Source organism: Anomaloglossus baeobatrachus, chromosome 7 (assembly GCF_048569485.1).
Source record: "Anomaloglossus baeobatrachus isolate aAnoBae1 chromosome 7, aAnoBae1.hap1, whole genome shotgun sequence".
NCBI classification, from domain to species: Eukaryota; Metazoa; Chordata; class Amphibia; order Anura; family Aromobatidae; genus Anomaloglossus; species Anomaloglossus baeobatrachus.
Genome location: NC_134359.1, coordinates 208,608,585 through 208,627,223, shown reverse-complemented (window position 1 = coordinate 208,627,223; position 18,639 = coordinate 208,608,585).

Genomic DNA, 18,639 nt, shown 5'->3' with positions numbered 1-18,639 from the left:
ACGCGTCGGTCCGATGCTGTTCCTCGTTCCTGCGGCAGCACACATTGCTGTGTGTGAAGCCGCAGGAGCGAGGAACATCTCCTACTGGCATCACTGCGGTTTCCGTAGGATATGCGGAAGGAAGGAGGTGGGCGGGATGTTTACATCCTGCTCATCTCCGCCCCTCCGCTCCTATTGGCCGCCTGCCGTATGACGTCGCAGTGACGCCACACGACCCGCCCCCTTAATAAGGAGGCGGGTTGCCGGCCAGAGCGACGGTCGCAGGTCAGGTGAGTCCATGTGAAGCTGCCGTAGCGATAATGTTTTCTACGGCAGCTATCACAAGGATATCGCAGTTGCGACTGGGGCGGGCACTATCGCGCTCGGCATCGCAGCATCGGCCTGCGATGTCGCAGCATGCAAAGTGCCCCTAAGTGCATTGAACAACCACTAGAGTGCACAGGAAAGGGAGATGGCATCCCTGATAATATTCACCCTTTTATGCCCTACTTGACAGAAGAAGTCGGCACCCTAGAAACAATATGACAGCCTCAAAGTTGTCAGTTACCCCTAAGTTTTCCTGTGTATCCTTGGCAGAAAAAGTGCCTAAATAAAGTGAACCGTGCATAGCAACACTAAATAGTGTATGGCAGGTACAGAGCAATATAATAATTATGATAAATAGAGGTGACTTATCAGTCTCCTGTTGCTTAGTTGTCTGAAAGTAAAGCCTCGTGTTTCCTCTTGAGTGTTTCCTCTGGAGGCTGAGAATGGAACTGGTGTAGTCCTAGCTGAGAATTGTTACAGTCTGGTCCAATGATAGATTCTTTTTTCAGAAAAAGGGCAAAATTGCTGGTAATTAGAGTAGTAGGATAGTGGTCAAAAGGGATCTCAGTATAATGGCTATACTGATAGAGTTGATCCCAACGTGATGGCAGGCCAGTGATGAGGTATAATGAAATAGGATGGCATCTATTTAAAGGATGAAAGGGGTAAAGTGGTCAAAAATGATGTTGAGAAGGTCAACCAATCTTCAGTCTACTATCGAAGGAATAAAATAATCCATACTATCTATAAACAGAGAGATGGTGAGGGAACACTTTGCAAATTTAAAATATTTTATATCTCTTGGTCCAGAGGAATTACATCCTAGGGTATTGAAAGAGATAACAGAGGAAACTATAGCACCACTAGTCAAAATCTTTGAAAATTTCAGGAGAACAGGAAAGGTCCCAGAAGATAGGAGATGGGCAAATGCTGTCCCTATCTTCAAAAAAGAAAACAAGATGGAGACAAAAAAAATTCAGGCTAGTGAGCCTTACTTCTATACCAGTAAAGATCATTGAACAAATTATTAAACAACATGTATGTATGCACTTGGATAACAATACAGTAACTAACCAGATCCAGCATGGGTTTGTAACAAAAGGCCATGCCAGACTAATCTGATTTCCTTTTATGATGGAATCACTGACTGGGTGGATTAGGGAAATACAGTAGATATAGTATATCTTGACTTCAGCAAAGCATTTGATAAAGTATCAACTATTATCTATATTGAAAAAATGACCAAGTATGGGATTGACCAAGCTACAGTTCGATGGATTGATAACTGGCTTAGTGATCATACTCAAACAAACTAATAATAAATGGTTACACATCCAATTGGAAGAGTATTTCAAGTGGGGCACCACAGGGCTCTTTCTTTTCTACAGTGTTGGTTTAACTATAGTTAAACCAATCAAATGTGCAGATAATGCAAAGCTAGGAGAGATTGCTAACACTAGAAAAGACAGAGAAATGTTTCAGAGTGATCTAGTTAAGCTGGAGAAATGCAAAGCAACTAATATAATAGTATTTAACAAAGAGAAAATGCAAAATTCTACATCTGGGCAAGAAAACCTAACATAACATCTACAAAATGAGAGGAACAGAACTAAACAACGTAATGAGCAACAGCATGTGGGAAAAAGACTTGGGCATCACAGACCGTATAGGAATCAACAGTGTGATACAGCAGCAAAAAAAAAAGGCAAACACAGATCTGAGATGTATTAAGACAGGTATAGAGTCTAGGTCATGTGAAGTAATTATCCGGCTCTACTCATCTTTGGCAGAACTCATCTGAAATATTGTGTCCAGTTCTGGACTTCACATTTTAAAAAAGACATTGAAAAACTGGAGTGAGTTCAGAGCAGAACTACCAGGATGGTGAGCAGATTGCAAAGTATGTGCTTTGAGGAACGTTTAACTCCTTCATGACTTGATGTATTGTTATGTCCTAAATCATGAAAGGGTGATCATCACTGGCTGCTGTGGAGAGCCGGTGTGGTCCTCGCACATGTCTACTAATTTGAACAGCAGACATGTGTGGCTCGCAGGTGCAGGTGATCCTTGATCCAATTGCACCTGTTAACCTTTTAATCGCGCTATCAAAATGTGACAGAGCAATTTAAGGCACCAAAGTGAGGATCGTGCCTTTCCCGCTGCAATCGAAAGCACTGTAACATGATCACGGGTATCCCATGGTTACCATGGTAGTACAGAGTCATGGGATCACTCCAGTCACTATCATTATGTATGAGTAGTTCCTGTTACAGCCGGCAGAGTAACAAGAATGCAGCATTTCTCCTGATAAGAGCGATGCTGCTCTGGTCAAGAGAAATGAATCAGTGATCAGACTGTTGATCCTTATAGCCCCCCAGGGGTACTAGTAAAATAAAAGAAAGTAAAAAAAAGTTTTAAAAATTTTTAAAAAATCCTAAAAGTTCAAATCAACCCCCATTTACCCCATTGAAAATTAAAGGGTTAAAAATTAAACAATATACACATATTTGGTATCACCACATTCAGAAATTCCAGATCTATGAAAATATAAAATCAAATTATCTGATTGGTAGTGGCAAAATAATTCCAAAAGCCAAAATTAAGTTTTTGGTCATTGCACATTTTGCAGGTGATCAAAAGACAGCACCTGCGCAAAAATCAAACCATTAAAAATGTCAGCTTAAGATGTAAAACATGAGCTGTCACTGAACTCCATATCTCTAAAAATGAGAACGCTATGGGCCGTGGAAAATGGCTCAAAAAGTGTGCCACTTTTTTTGGATAAATCTCTGAATTTTTTTTAACCCCTTTGATAAAAGTAAACCTATACATCTTTGGTGTCTACGAAGTCAAACCAACCTGAAGCATCACACCGACACATCAATTTTACCATATAGTGAACGCAATGAATAAAATACCCCCAAAACAATTGTGCAATTGCACTTTTTTGGCATTTTTTCCGAACTTGGAAATTTTTTGCCGTTCTTCAGTGCACTATATATGGTAAAACTTATGGTTTCATTTAAAAGTACAACTCGTCCAGCAAAAAACAAGCCCTGATATGGCAAGATTGACAGAAAAATATAAAAGTTACAGCTCTCGGAAGAAGGTGAGCAAAAAAAAAAATGAAAAATTGGAAAATCGCCTGGGGGGAAGGGGTTAAAATTTTAGCTTGCAAAAAAGAAAACTAAGAGGAGACTTAATAGCGGTCTACAAATATCTGAGGAGATGTCACAGTGTAGAGTATGCTCATTTGCATGGAAACATGAGAAGCAATGAAATGAAACTGAGAGTTAAGAGACCACCGTGCGGAGCTGCCGCCCAATCTACACCCCACCTACTGTCTCCTCCCCATAATCCTATAGAATGTAAGCCCACAAGGGTAGGGCCCTCTTCCCTCAGTACTAGTCTGTCTACTGTAACTTGTATTTTGTATGTAACCCCCTTCTCATGTACAGCACCATGGAATTAATGGTGCTCTATAAATAATAAAAATAAGAGAGATTATACAGATTAAATATTAGAAAAAAACAACTTTTTGCCAGTGAGGGTGATCAATAAGTTAAACAGGCTGCCTCAAGAGGTGCTAAGTTCTACTTCAATGGAAGTCTTTAAACAAAATCTGTACAGACATCTGCCTGAGATGGTTTATTGAATTCTGCATTGAGCAGGGGGTTGGACATGATGACCCTGCAGGTCCCTTCCAACTCTAACATTCAATGACTTCACCTTACCTCCTAAACTCTATAATCATTTTTAAGGACCTTCTACTTCTCACTAACTTTGACATTGTTACGAATGTGTACCATGACAGCTGTTTTTTCCCATCCCCACCCAGCAATCTGTCTATCAAATCTACAATATGCCCAACTTGAGGACTCGGCAGACAACAACCTGTTTGATATTTGTGGTCTTTGTAGAAGATGACCCTGTCAATCAGCCTAATTATAGAGTCCATTATCACTAACATCTGTCTGGTCTTTGCTGTACTCCTCAGGGCTGCCACTAGGAAATTCAGGGCCCCATACTTGCAAAGGTTCGGGCCCCCCTTGATGCTCCACCCTAGCTCCGCCTCCACCCCAGCTCCGCCTCCACCCCACGAATGTTCCACAGTCCCACCGCCTCTCTTGGAAAAACTTCACTTTTGTACTACAACCTCACTAATCACACATTAACCCTTCACATTGAACACCGTATCAAACACACAGCCATCAGATTTTGTTTTGGCCAAAAGATTTTTTTAAGCCTACCTCCAAGACAAGGTAGACTCTTTTGGCAGGGCCCTACTCTAACCATTTTTTTCTTTTTAAATCTAACTTCTTTGGTATATATTTATTTTTGGTATATCTATTTTTTTTCATTAAGGGAATGTGTCACATACAGTTTTTAAAGTAATTGAAACCAAATTGTGATAATGCTGACTTGTGGATTTAGACCTAACAACCCCTTCAAAGGGAATCTGTCACCAGGTTTTTAACACCTAATCTGAGCGCAGCATAATGTAGGGTAAGAGATCCTGATTCCAGCGATTGTCACTTATTGGGCTGCTTAGTATAGTTTTGATAACATCACTGGTTAATCAGCAGGAGATTATCATTACAGGGCTACTTGTCATGCTGCAGGTAGTCCAGCATATGCATGAGCTCTGTATAACTGCTAGATCTGCAGCAGAGAAAACATTGATTTTATCACCAATGAAAGCAAACAGCCCTGTAAGTGGAACATCGCTGGAATCAGGGTATCTGTTTCTACTTTATGCTGTTCTCAGATGGGGGAGCAAAATCTGCCGACAGATTCACTTTAAGGCTCTTTCAGCAGATAGATAGAATCATACATAGATAGATGGATATGTGGCGCCCCTGAGGCTTCAGTCACCACAGGGTACTGCACCTCAGTTAAGGTGCAGTACTCATCCTGGATCCAGAGGAGGTCAGTACCAGTTCCACAACAAAAACTCATATACACAACCAGGTTGCCCTCCCCATTGGGGACCAGGCTAGGATCGTATCTTAAGGTGGTCACCAAACATGGGGGGCAGCCACCCACTAGTGACAGGGAACCGGGGGAGGAGCAGCCACCAGGGGGAATTAGGAGCTTACACAACAGTTAGAGTGTTCTCCAGCAGGAGAGAACAGGAGCGGGACCGGTGCAGTTCAGGGTGCAGAGCCTTAGGGTGGAACAGACTTCACGTTGTATCACCAGAATCTGCAGGACAGGGGGATTGCATGTCCCTCTGACCACCACGAGATCCCGGAGCACAGTGCCACATAGGGTCCGGAATTGTGATTACCGTCAAGCCCCACAGTGGCCCCTTGTCACCTACACACGGGACAGGAGCCAACAATACACGAACCGGGGTCCCCAAGCAGCATCAGGACACGGGGATCCATATTTAATGGTGTAGGAAGGAAGAGCCCATCGACGACCGTACCGGTTCTAACCTCCAACGGATCTGAGATCGGCTGGGGCCCATCACAGATGTAACCAAAGCAGCTGATTGAGCCTTTTGATTGCCGTCGCCCTGCACTTCGGCGCCAACGGCCACTACTCTCCTCTACTCACTATCATCCTCCCCGGGGCCCCGCTCTACCTGTGGAGAGCAGAACCATCCTTGCTGCAACACCATCCGGCCCGAAGGACAGCGACAGCAGCGGCGGCTAATCCCTGACCACATACCACAGGTGGTGTCACAAGACTATCATCCTCATCATTCCCCCACCATCATCCAAATCTCCTTTTATTGTACACCTCGAGGCCACGAAGCCGGGCAGGGCCACCTGTGACATCTCCTGACCCGACATCACCGGCCCGGCGACGAGTAACATTTAACCCCTGCCCCGTGAATGCTACATATAGATGAGAGACGGATAGCCAGAGAGACGGATAGCCAGAGAGATGGATAGCCAGAGAGACGGATAGACAGAGACACAGAGGGACACATGGACAGATAGATAGATAAATAGAGGGATAGGTAGAGAGATAGAGGGATAGATATAGAGATAGTGGGGGATCACAGGAAGTGGTGGAAGGGTCACAGCAGGTGGGCGGAATCACCGCAGGTGGTGGGGGATCACAGCAGGTGGGGGCAGGGATCACAGCAGGTGGGGGCAGGGATCACAGCAGGTGGGACGGGGATCACAGCCAGTTGGGGCGGGGATCACAGCAGGTGGGAGTGGGGATCACAGCAGGTAGAGACGGGGACCACAGCAGGTGGGGGCGGGGGATCACAGCAGGTGGGGCGGGGGATCAAAGCAGGTGGGGGCGGGGATCACAGCAGGTGGGTCGGGGGATCACAGCCAGTTGGGGCGGGGATCACAGCAGGTGGGAGCGGGGATCACAGCAGGTGGAGACGGGGATCACAGCAGGTGGGGACGGGGACCACAGAAGGTGGGGGCAGGGGATCACAGCAGGTGGGGCAGGGGATCAAAGCAGGTGGGGGCCTGGTCACAGCAGGTGGGGTGGGGGTCACAGCAGGTGGAGTGGGGGTCACAGCATGTGTGGGGGCGTCACAGCAGGTGGGGGGTCACAGCAGGTGGGGGTCATAGCAGATGGGGGGGTCACAGCAGGTGGGGGTCTCACAGCAGGTGGGGGTCTCACAGCAGGTGGGATGGGGATCACAGCAGGTGGGGGGGTCACAGCAGGTGTGGGGTCCAGGCAGGTGGGGGGGGGTCACAGCAGGTGGGGGGGTCACAGCAGATGGAGGAAGGTGAGAGGGGGCAGCAGATGAGGGAGGGGGCAGTGGCTGATGGGGAAGAGCAGTGGCAGATGGAGGGGAGGCAGCAGATGGGTTCAGTGATGGTGGATCAGGGGCAGTGACTGCTGCAGCTGGCGGCTGAAGGGTTGGGGCTGGGGCAATGGCGGCGGCTGAAAGGAGACAGTGTCTATATTAACTTACCGATCGCTCCCTCAGCTTTAACAGATGCCGGAGTGAAGCTGAGGGGAGTGGTCACCTGCCCCAGATCCACAGTGATTGGAGAGATCGGTCACAAGGCCGGTCTCTCCAATCAGAGCTGGGGGCGGGTGCAACTGAGGTCACCATCAGCTCCAGCCAATGATCGGTGCTACAGCTGCACTGACCATGGCTGGATTTCAATGTTTTAACTATTTTCAAAGGTTGAAACATTACAGTGGCTTTGATTGGCTGAGCGGCGTTCGTCAGCCAATCACAGCCTCCTTTAGGTCCGGGGAGGAGACACCACCCCTCCTGAGGTCAGGCAGAGGGCCCCTTCTCCCCGAATCTAAGATATTTAATTTTGCAGCGATCGCAGCCACCGGGGCCACGATCTCGCCATGACGTACTGAGTATGTCATGGCTCCTTAAGTACCAGGGAGCTATGACGTACCCAGTACATCATAGGTCGCTAGGCTCTAGGGGCCTGCTCCTGCTTGGGGCCCCTGTGCAACTGCAGGTGCTGCACCGCAACACGTCTGCCAGTGCAACGTCCCCGCCCCCTGCCCATGGGGCCCGGTGAGCAGAGGAATGAAAGAGGAGGGGACCGGGCTGTCAGCCGGGCCTCCCCTCCTGCCTGATGCTCAACGGGCCCAGTACAGGAGTCCCAGTAGTAATGCCCTGATGGCGGCCCTGGTACTCCTACTTCCTTCCTTACTACAACAGATGTTTTCCTGGTTAGTAGGAGAAACCTCCAGCAGTAGTGATCCTAGTCCTAGGCTTGCTCTTCTAATATTAACCAAACAAGTATATTCACTAGGTTTTGCCAGATCAGGATTAGGCTCTTTGAAAGTGTGGCCCCTACCCCTTCTTCTAACTACCTACTTTTGGGTACTGATCTTCCCCAACTTCACTCTCCTCCATATCCCTGACTCCAGCCATACTAATCATACGATCAGTAACCTCTAAACTCATCTCCAGGTTTACAAAGCTCCTGAGTGTTGCAAGCTGTATACTTAGATAAGTTACCTGGGCTTCCAGACATAGAACTCACTGACATTGACCACAGACATATTCATAATCAAACGGCTATTCAAGTCATGAACACATCCCATAAGATGCACATCTGGTAGCATTGTCCATCGAGAACATGCTAAATAAGGATAAACAGTACAGATAAAAGCAGAAAAACAATGGAAAACTAGTAAGAAAAACACCAAACTATGTTCTTGATTTAACTATGATATGGTGTTTAACTATGCACTTACCTGCAGCCCTGCACTTAAATTGCAGCACTCACTCAGCTCAGCAGCCCTCACTTAGGAATCACTGGAACTTGTACACGGGCATATCAATGAATTAGAATATCATCAAAATGTTAATTAATTTCAGTAATTCAATACACAAAACAAACACATTTTATTTAAGGAGACTTCACACATAACAAGATTGCTAACGACATCGTTGCTACGTCACAGTTTCTGTGATGAAACAACAACTTCACCAGCGATCTCGTTATGTTTGACATGTACCAATGATCCACCCCTGCTGTGAGATCGTTGGTCGCTGCTGAATGTCCTGGCCCAACGACCTAGATGACAACTTAAAATTGTGACACGTAGGTGTGTAGTTGCGTCACCTTTTCCGTGCCCCCTCTGCACCGATTGGTTGCCACTGAGAACAGTAGTGCGTTCTGATTGGCTATCGCTTCATGCTTTGTTCCTTTTTGAGCCTTGCTTTGAGGCCTATCAGTGAAGAACAGGTTATCCTGGTGGAATCGAAGCTTCGATCCTCAAAGCAAACACTCGGGAATGAAGGAGGGATGAATCCAAGTGCAGATGCTGCTTCGATCTGAAAAGCAAGCAAGCAACCGGGAACAAAGAACGAATGAATCCGGGTGTAGTCGCAGGTTCTATCCTCAAAGCAAGGCTCAAAAAGGGGCAAAGGATGAAGCGATACAAAGTTGCCTTCTAGGCCGGCCACCTAATCAAAACGCAGTATTGGCCACCAATCGGAGCGGAGGGGTGTGGAAAAGGTGACGCATATGCATTCCTACCTGGCGCATAGCGTCAAACACTACACCCCTATTCGATGTCGGAATCGTTACATAGCTGCTGTGTGACAGGGTCCCAACAACCAACGAGATTGTTATACAGGTCGCTGCATCGTTACTAAAGTCATTGGAAAAACTGTGACTGTGTGACATCTCACAAACGATCTCACCAATGATTTAACAACGATCCGGAAACTGTGATGTAGTAACAATCATGTTAACAATATCGTTATGTGTAGTAGTAGTAAGAAGGATTTGCGGGGCACTACTTTCACTGAGGACTGTCCACATTAAACAATCAGCAGCTAGTTGTAAAAAGCACACACGGTGCTATTGATCTCTGCTGCGACCAGAGGAGACTTCCAGGTCGGACTATACCGAATACAGCATAGAACATTAAACAAAGGAAGAAAAAAGGAACTGCACTCACCGGTAATTGCTGTGAAGTGTTCAGATTTATTTCATGGTCAGAGGATACATGCTTCGGCGTTACAGGGAGGGAATGAGGATTGTTAGCACAAAAAGACTACGGCCGTTTCGCCCCTGTAGGTGGGGCTTCAACAGGTCTTACAGATTAGTGACCTCACTATGCAGGTTTATAAAAAAGCAGCAAGCTCCAATCATGTGTGCAGGTGAGTTTAAAAAAAAAAAAAAAAAAAACACATATAAAAACAAGTAAGCCCAGAATGGGCTAATATCACTAAATGAATCGCAATGACGGACACACTATTATAATTTCATATGATGATATAGTAAATTGTGCTTTTTCAACCCAAAAATACGACTAAGTCGTTTTTTTCATTAAAGCCTAGCGGGCCCATAGCATTATATTTGATAATGTACTCAGCTTCCTTTTGTAAAAGGACCTTATGAGTATCACCACCTCTAGGTGACGGTTCAACCAATTCTAATCCAGCAAACGTTAATACGTTGCAATTTGCTTCATGAAAATTTTTCACATGTTGGATCATCTTGGTTGCGCCGACTCCTGTGGTTATGGAATTCCTATGTTCACGGAAACGCACAAAGAGTGGTCTAATCGTCTTCCCTATGTAGTAAAATCCACAAGGGCAGAAGACGATATAAATTACCATTTTGGTTCTACAAGTAATTAGATGTTTTGTCCTGTGCCAGGCATTGCCCACTTTTAGAGATTTACCAGTAAGATGGTACTGACAGAATGAACAATTACCACATTTATGGTTACCCAGAGGACCAAGGTTATGCAGCCAAGTTGAGGTTGGTGTGTAGCATTTTTTTACTAGTATGTCTCCGATGTTTTTTGACCATCTGTATGTAATTAGTGGTCTATTTTTAGCTGTATCTGCTAAATCTCTGTCTTTTTCTATTAGGTGCCAGTTTTTATTTATTATAGTCCTAATGATATTGTCCATTGGACTATACTTAAAATTAAAAATCAAACGTTTTTGTGAATTATTTTGCTGGTCTGAACTGGAACCTGTTTTTCTGGACAATTTTTTATTTTTTATTTTTTCTTTTGTTACTTTTTTATTAGCTCGTTCCTGCGCTGCAAATACCTCGGCTCTTGGGTAACCGCGTTCTAAAAACCTTTTCTGAAGATCCTGAATTTGTTCGTTTAATTTCTCAATATCATTTGTAACTCTGTAAACCCGCAGAAACTGGCTGTATGGGATGGATTTGAGGACATGTCTTGGGTGGGCACTTTTATGATGTAATAAATTATTCACTGCTATGGGTTTCCTAAAGATCTCTCGTGTGATCTGCCCATCTTTTATCACTAATTTAACGTCTAGGAATTCTATCTCACTTTCTCCATATTGATGAGTGAATAACATATTAAATTTATTTGTTAAATTTAAATGTTGAACGAAAGCTTTTACCTCTGCCTCATCTCCATCCCACACAATCAGGACATCATCCACAAAACGTAAATACAGTTTTATATGTCTGATAAAAGGATTATTCAGGCCGTATACTAGATTTTCTTCCACTGTGGCTAGATATAAATTTGCAAACGTGCAAGCCACCGGTGTCCCCATCGCCACCCCACTATGTTGTAGGAACCAATCATTACCGAATTTAAAAGCATTGTGTGTGAGAACAAACAACAATGCTTCTTCAATGAAGTTAATTTGTTCTGGGCCTTCACCTATTTTTCTGAGTCTATCTACAATAACCTCCACTCCTTGGCGTTGTGGTATTCTTGTATATAGACTCTCGATGTCTAAAGACACCCATTTGAATGAGGGCTGCCAAACAAAATTCTCTAAATGGTATAGTAGATCGTTTGTATCTTTTATGAATGATGGAATACATGACAATAGAGGATGAAGTAGCCAATCAAGGTACTTAGACAAAGGTTCAGTCAGGGAGCCAATTGCTGAGACGATTGGTCTCCCTGGGGGTGCAACAATCGATTTGTGGATTTTAGGAACTGAGTACCAATGAGGTTTAGTAGGAAAGGAGGGTAGTAATTTTTCAGCTCTGTTTTTTGTCAGGAATCCCACACTGACTTGTCTATTCAGAAACCCTCTCAATTTTTCTTTAAATTTTACTGTGGGGTCTCCTTTTTGGACTCTATAAACCTCATTGTTACTGAGTTGGTTAGATGCTTCTTCTGAGTAGTATCGCATGTCCAAAAGCACTATCGCACCCCCCTTGTCTGCTTTTCTTATAGTCACGTTCTTCCATGACTGTAGTTTTTTTAACGTATACTGAATACAGCTGCGGGGTGCTTGTTCCAAAAGCATCAGAGCATAGAACATTAAGCAAAGGAAGAAAAAAGGAACGGCACTCACCGGTAATTGCTGTGAAGTGTTCAGATTTATTTCATGGTCAGAGGATACATGCTTCGGCGTTACAGGGAGGGAATGAGGATTGTTAGCACAAAAAGACTACGGCCGTTTCGCCCCTGTAGGTGGGGCTTCAACAGGTCTTACAGATTAGTGACCTCACTATGCAGGTTTATAAAAAAGCAGCAAGCTCCAATCATGTGTGCAGGTGAGTTAAAAAAAAAAAAGAAGACATGATTTCGGTGCTAAAAAAAGGCCTTAGCTTTTGTGTTCCAGAAAGCTTTGATATTGTTGGTTTTGAAGTAGATTTGTACAAAGCCTGTCGGAAACTGCACTTGAATAAATTTTTTTCAATTAAATCTGATGAAAAAAAGAAGAAAAAAACTGTATCTACAACGGATTGGTCAGAAAGACAATGCAACTCAGATCCCATCGGGTTCAATTTTGGAAACATGGAAAATAACACCAATTTGACAGAGGCAACGTTGCTACTGAGCATTAATGATGAAAATATGTCTAGTACATACACCTAGAGGTGGTGATACTCATAAGGTCCTTTTACAAAAGGAAGCTGAGTACATTATTAAATATAATGCTATGGGCCCGCTAGGCTTTAATGAAAAAAATGACTTAGTCGTATTTTTGGGTTGAAAAAGCACAATTTACTATATCATCATATGAAATTATAATAGTGTGTCCGTCATTGCGATTCATTTAGTGATATTAGCCCATTTTGGGCTTACTTTTTTTTTTTTTTTTTTTAACTCACCTGCACACATGATTGGAGCTTGCTGCTTTTTTATAAACCTGCATAGTGAGGTCACTAATCTGTAAGACCTGTTGAAGCCCCACCTACAGGGGCGAAACGGCCGTAGTCTTTTTGTGCTAACAATCCTCATTCCCTCCCTGTAACGCCGAAGCATGTATCCTCTGACCATGAAATAAATCTGAACACTTCACAGCAATTACCGGTGAGTGCCGTTCCTTTTTTCTTCCTTTGCTTGATATCGTTATGTGTGGCTGGACCATTAGAGTCATTACAAACAGGGATCTATTTCAAGTGTTTATTTCTGTTAATGCTGATAATTATAGCTTGCAGCCAATGAAAATCCAAATGTCATTATCTCAGAAAATTAGAAAAATTACAACAAAACCCCTGTAAAGGCTTCCTAAGCATTAAAATCGGTTCCTCAGTCTGGTTCAGTAGGCTACACAATGATGGGGGAGACTGCTCCATCACATGGAGAGTAAACCACAAAAGGTCATTCCTAAAGAATATGGCTGTTCACAGAGCGCTGTATCCAAGCATATTAATGGAAAGTTGAATGGAAGGAAAAAGTGTGGAACAAAAAGGTGCATAAGCAAACGGGATAACCGCAGCCTTGAAAGGATTGTTAAGAAAAGGTCATTGAAAAATGTGGGGGAGATTCACAAGGAGTGGACTGCTGCTGGAGTCAGTGCTTCAAGAGCCACCACACATAGACATATTCAGGACATGGGCTACAACGTATGTAAAGCGCTGTGGAATATGTTAGCGCTATGTAAAAATAAAGATTTGTTTTATTTTATTTGTTTTACAACTGTTGCATTCCTTGTGTCAAGCCACTCATGACCAATATACAATGCCAGAAGCGTCGCACCTAGGCTAAGAAGAAAAAGAACTGGATTGTTGTTCAGTGGTCAAGGGGAAGTTTTTGCAGATTAAAGTAAATTTCATTTGGAAATGAAGGTCCCAGAGTCTGGAGGAAGAGTGGAAAGGCCACAATCCAAGCTGCCTAGTGTGATATTTCAACAATCAATGATGGTTTGGGGAGCCAAGCCATCTGCTGGTGTAGGTCCACTGTGTTTTATCAAAACCAAAGTCAATTCAGCTGTCCACCAGGAAATGTTAAAGCATTTCATGCTTCTCTCTACCGACAAGCTTTTTGGAGATAAAAATGTCATTTCCCAGCAGGACTTAGTAACTGTCCACACTGCCAAAAGTACCTATACCTGGTTTAATAGCCACAATTAGAGTTGAAAGCGGTTCGCGGTTCGAGGTTCTCCAATTCGCGGCTCGAGTAATTTTGGGGGCTGTTCTAGATCGAACTAGAACTCGAGCTTTTTGCTAAAGCTCGATAGTTCTAGATACGTTCGAAAACGGTTCTAGCAGCAAAAAGCAGGGCTTTTTACAGCTACAGTGTGCAGGAGCCATCGCTGGCAGCCTGCCAGAAGCTGTTAACCAAGATAAACATCGGGTATCCAAGCAAAGCACTTTAGTTAGTAACCCGATGTTTATCCTAGTTACGTGCAGGAAGCCCACACTTCCCCGCTCAGCTCACTCCACCCCCTCCTGCACGTGGCATGTACACACACACACACACTCACCTGTCCCCAGCCAAGCAGTCCACTACACTGACGTCCTCAGCGCCACCCACTTCACACTCCACCACCAGCACACATGGCTCCGCCCACCTGCACTCTGCACACATGGTCCCGCTCGGCTTACCTGCGGTGATGAAGTCCCGACCTCAGCGCTGTCACTGTCCTCCATGGCCGCCACTTGTCACATCATCTTCTCTCGCTTCCGACCCGAGACTGACTAGCGGTGACATCACGGGCCGCTCGCGATACTTGGCTGTGAAGGCGGCGGTCATTGAACTCAGTGACAGGTGCTGTCAGCAGTGCAGGAGATCCGCGCAGGTAATGTACCTCGCTGACAGCAGCACTTGTCATCCCCTGCAGTGACCTGGGCTGACCCATTGATGTTAGCTCAGGTCACTGCACTGCTCTCCCAGCCAATGGGGAACATCCTGCTCTTCATTGACTGGGACAGTGTGGATCGTCATGGCAACCCCTTGGATTACACCAGACCTGGATTTGTTTTTCTTTCTAATAAATTGGTTAAAGAGGGAATGTATTGGGGAGTGTTTTTTCAAATAAAAATGTGTTTGTCGTCTATTTTTTTTTATTACTGACTGGGTTGGTGATGTCGGGTATCTGATAGACGCCTGACCTCACCAACCCCAGGGCTTGATGCCAGGTGACATTACACATCTGGTATTAACCCCATATATTACACCGTTTGCCACCGCACCAGGGCGCGGGATGAGCTGGGGCGAAGCACCAGGATTGGCACATCTAATGGATGTGCCACTTCTGGGGCGGCTGCGGCCTGCTATTTTTAGGCTGGGGAGAGTCCAATAACCATGGACCTCCCTAGTCTGAGAATATCAGACCCCAGCTGTCTGCTTTACCTTGGCTGGTGATCCAATTTTGGGGGGACCCCTACGTGTTTTTTTTTTTAAATTATTTATTTAATTTAAAATAACAGCGTGGGGTGCCCTCAGTTTTGGATTACCAGCCAAGGTGAGGCTGCCAGCTGTGGTCTGCAGGCTGCAGCCTTCTGCTCTACCCTAGCTGGCTACAAAAATAGGGGGAACCCTACGTCATTTTTTTTTTCATTTTTTTTGCTAAATACAAAGCTAAGCTCCCCTTAGTGCCACATGAAAGGCACCAAAGGGTGCAAAATTACAAAATGCAGGAGAGTGGGACATTATGTGTCTTTCTGCCATTATAATGACAGAAAAGGCTGATATGAAGTGTACAAGCACAGGAAAATCACCAGAGCGCTCTACGCTGTGAAAAGCAGTAGAAAATGGCACTGGAGTGAACATGTGACTGCCTCATGTAGGATGAAGCTATGGATCCTGGGTAAATTTATGCATTTTCTCTCCTTCAGTTTTTTTGCAGTACACAAAAAAACGGAAGGCACACGGATGACAAACAGATGACATACGGACCGTCTACGGAACGGAAACGTATGCCACACGGATGCACCCGTAAAAAAAAAATGGACTGTTTTTTGCAGACCGCAAAAATGGATCGGTCGTGTTAATGTAGCCCTATTCTGATCTGCCGTTTATAAACAGCAGGCAGAAATAAGTGAATAGCGCCCCCCGGCGTCAGAAAATCTCCGGGGTTTCAGGGCTAGCTGAGACCCTGGAGATCATGATTCAGGACGGTTTTTCCGGTCCCCGCTCACGTGATCACAGGTATACACCGTACACCGATGATCACGTTACAGTAAATGACAGCACCGGTAAAAAATTATCTCCCATCTGGCATGAACAAACATGATAAATCTCCTCCCCGGTCCCCTCCGGTCCCCCGGTGTCGCCAAAGTGCCCCCCCTGATGCCCTCCCAGAAATCCAAGATGGCCGCGCTCACAGCAGCGCGCCGGCCGCATTCACCCTACTCCTCTGATTTCTGTCGCATGTGCCATGACACATGCGACTGAAAACTCCTCCCCAGGCAGTGCCAGGTCACCCCCTATAACCCCACCGGTGTTCCCCGGTGTCCCACGGTACCTGTGCAGCGTTGATCCCCCCATGGCCCTCTCCTTCACAATAGACGCTGCCGCATGCACAGAGCGGCTGTCAGCTCAGCTTCCTGTGTTCTAACACAGTGAGTGGTGGTTATGCATCTGTAAGCTAAATGGGCGGCACGGTGGCTCAGTGGTTAGCACTGGAGTCTTGCAGCGCTGAGGTCCTGGGTTCAATTCTCACCAAGGACACCATCTGCAAGGAGTTTGTATGTTCTCCCCATGTTTGCGTGGGTTTCCTCCGGGTACTCCGGTTTCCTCCCACACTCCAAAGACATACAGCGCTATGGAAATAATAACGCTATATAAATGAATAAATTATTATTATTACTGCAATGCCCTGCTGAGGTAAGGAACATAATTGATCAGGAGAGCTATATACTACATTTCCAAATGGAGGCATTTGCTTTTATAGTTTCCCTGCTGAATGACTACCAAACATGAGAGTCCGTTATACGCCACAAGAAAACACATCTAAATAGCGAGCTCTGTTGTTAAGTATTCATTCAGCTGGATAACTGGACTTTAAAGGGGTATTCCATCTCCAAGATCCTATCCCCAATATATAGTAGGTGGAATAGCAATAATATCAGCAAATACCAATATTTGTAAATGTAGAATAGTTCTCCTGATTAGGCATGCCCTTACCTCATGAGCAGGGCATTGCAGCTTTGGTAGCAACCATTACGACATAGACTCTGCTGCTGTGGACCCGGGGAGAGTGAGTGCAGATTCATTGCACCCACACTCCTCACATGAAGGGTCTGCACTCCTAGAAAATGGGGGATACGTTCACTGAGTGTGTCCCCCCATATTTTAGACGGTCCAGAGTCGTCGTGGGACCCCTTTATTTTTTTTCTTACAATAAATTGGTGAAAGAGGAAATGTTTTGGGGACTGTTTTTTCAAATAAATTTCTTTTGTCGATTTTTTTTTTTTGTTAGTGCTGACAGTTTATGATGTTGGGTACCTAATAGACGCCATGACATCACAAACTGCTGGGCTTGATGTCAGGTGACCTTACAGCTAGTATAAACCTGATTTATTACCCCGTTTGCCACTGCACCAGGGCACGGGATGAGCTGGGGTGAAGCACCAGGATTGGCGCATCTAGTGGATGTGCCACGTCGGGGGTGCCTGCGGCCTGCTATTTTTAGGCTGTGAAGGCCCAATAACTATGGACCCACCCACCCTGAGAATACCAGACCACAGCTGTCCGCTTTACCTTGGCTGGTGATCCAATTTGGGGGGGACCCTACTTTTTTTGTGTAATTACTAATATTTATAAAATAATTATAAAAAAAGAACCTGGGGGGACCTCCACATTGGATCCCCAACCACGGTAAAGCTGCCAGCTGTGGTTTTCAGGCTACAGCCGTCTGCTTTACCCTAGCTGGCTATCAAAAATAGGGGGGACCCAATGTCATTTTTTTTTTAACTATTTTTTAAATAGAAAAAATTAATGGGCTTCCCTGTATTTTCATTCACAACCAAGGTAACGGCAGGCAAATGGGGGTGGCAACCCATAGCTGTCTGCTTTATCTGCGCTGAGAATCAAAAATACCGCGGAGCGCTACGTCATTTTTTTAAAGATTTATTTTTACAGCACTGTGATGTCCAGCAATCAAAATACAGGGAAGCCCATTTTGTTTTTAGTTATTTAAATAAATATTTTAAAAAAATATATATGGGCTCCCGCTGCATTTTTTGTATTGCTAGCTAAGGGTAATCCAAGCAGCTACTGGCTGCTAACCCCCACTGCTTGGTGTTACCTTCACTGGCAATGGAAAATCCAGGGAAGCATTTTTTATTTTTTTTGCCAAAAAACTACAAAAAAAGGACGTGAGCTTCGCCATTTTTTTGTATGCTAGCCAGGTATAGCAGGCAGGTGCTGGAAGAGTTGGATACAGCGCCAGAAGATGGCGCTTCTATGAAAGTGCCATTTTCTGAGGCGGCTGCAGACTGCAATTCGCAGCAGTGGGGCCCAGAAAGTTCAGGCCAACCTGTGCTGCGGATTCCAATCCCCAGCTGCCTAGTTGTACCTGGCTGGACACAAAAATGGGGCGAAGCCTAAGTCATTTGTTTTCTAATTATTTCATGAAATTAATGAAATAATAAAAAAAAGGCTTCCCTTTATTTTTGGTTTTCAGCCGGGTACAAATAGGCAACTGGGGGTTGTGGGCAGCCGTACCTGCCTGCTGTACCTGGCTAGCATACAAAAATATGGCGAAGCCCACATAATTTTTTCAGGGGG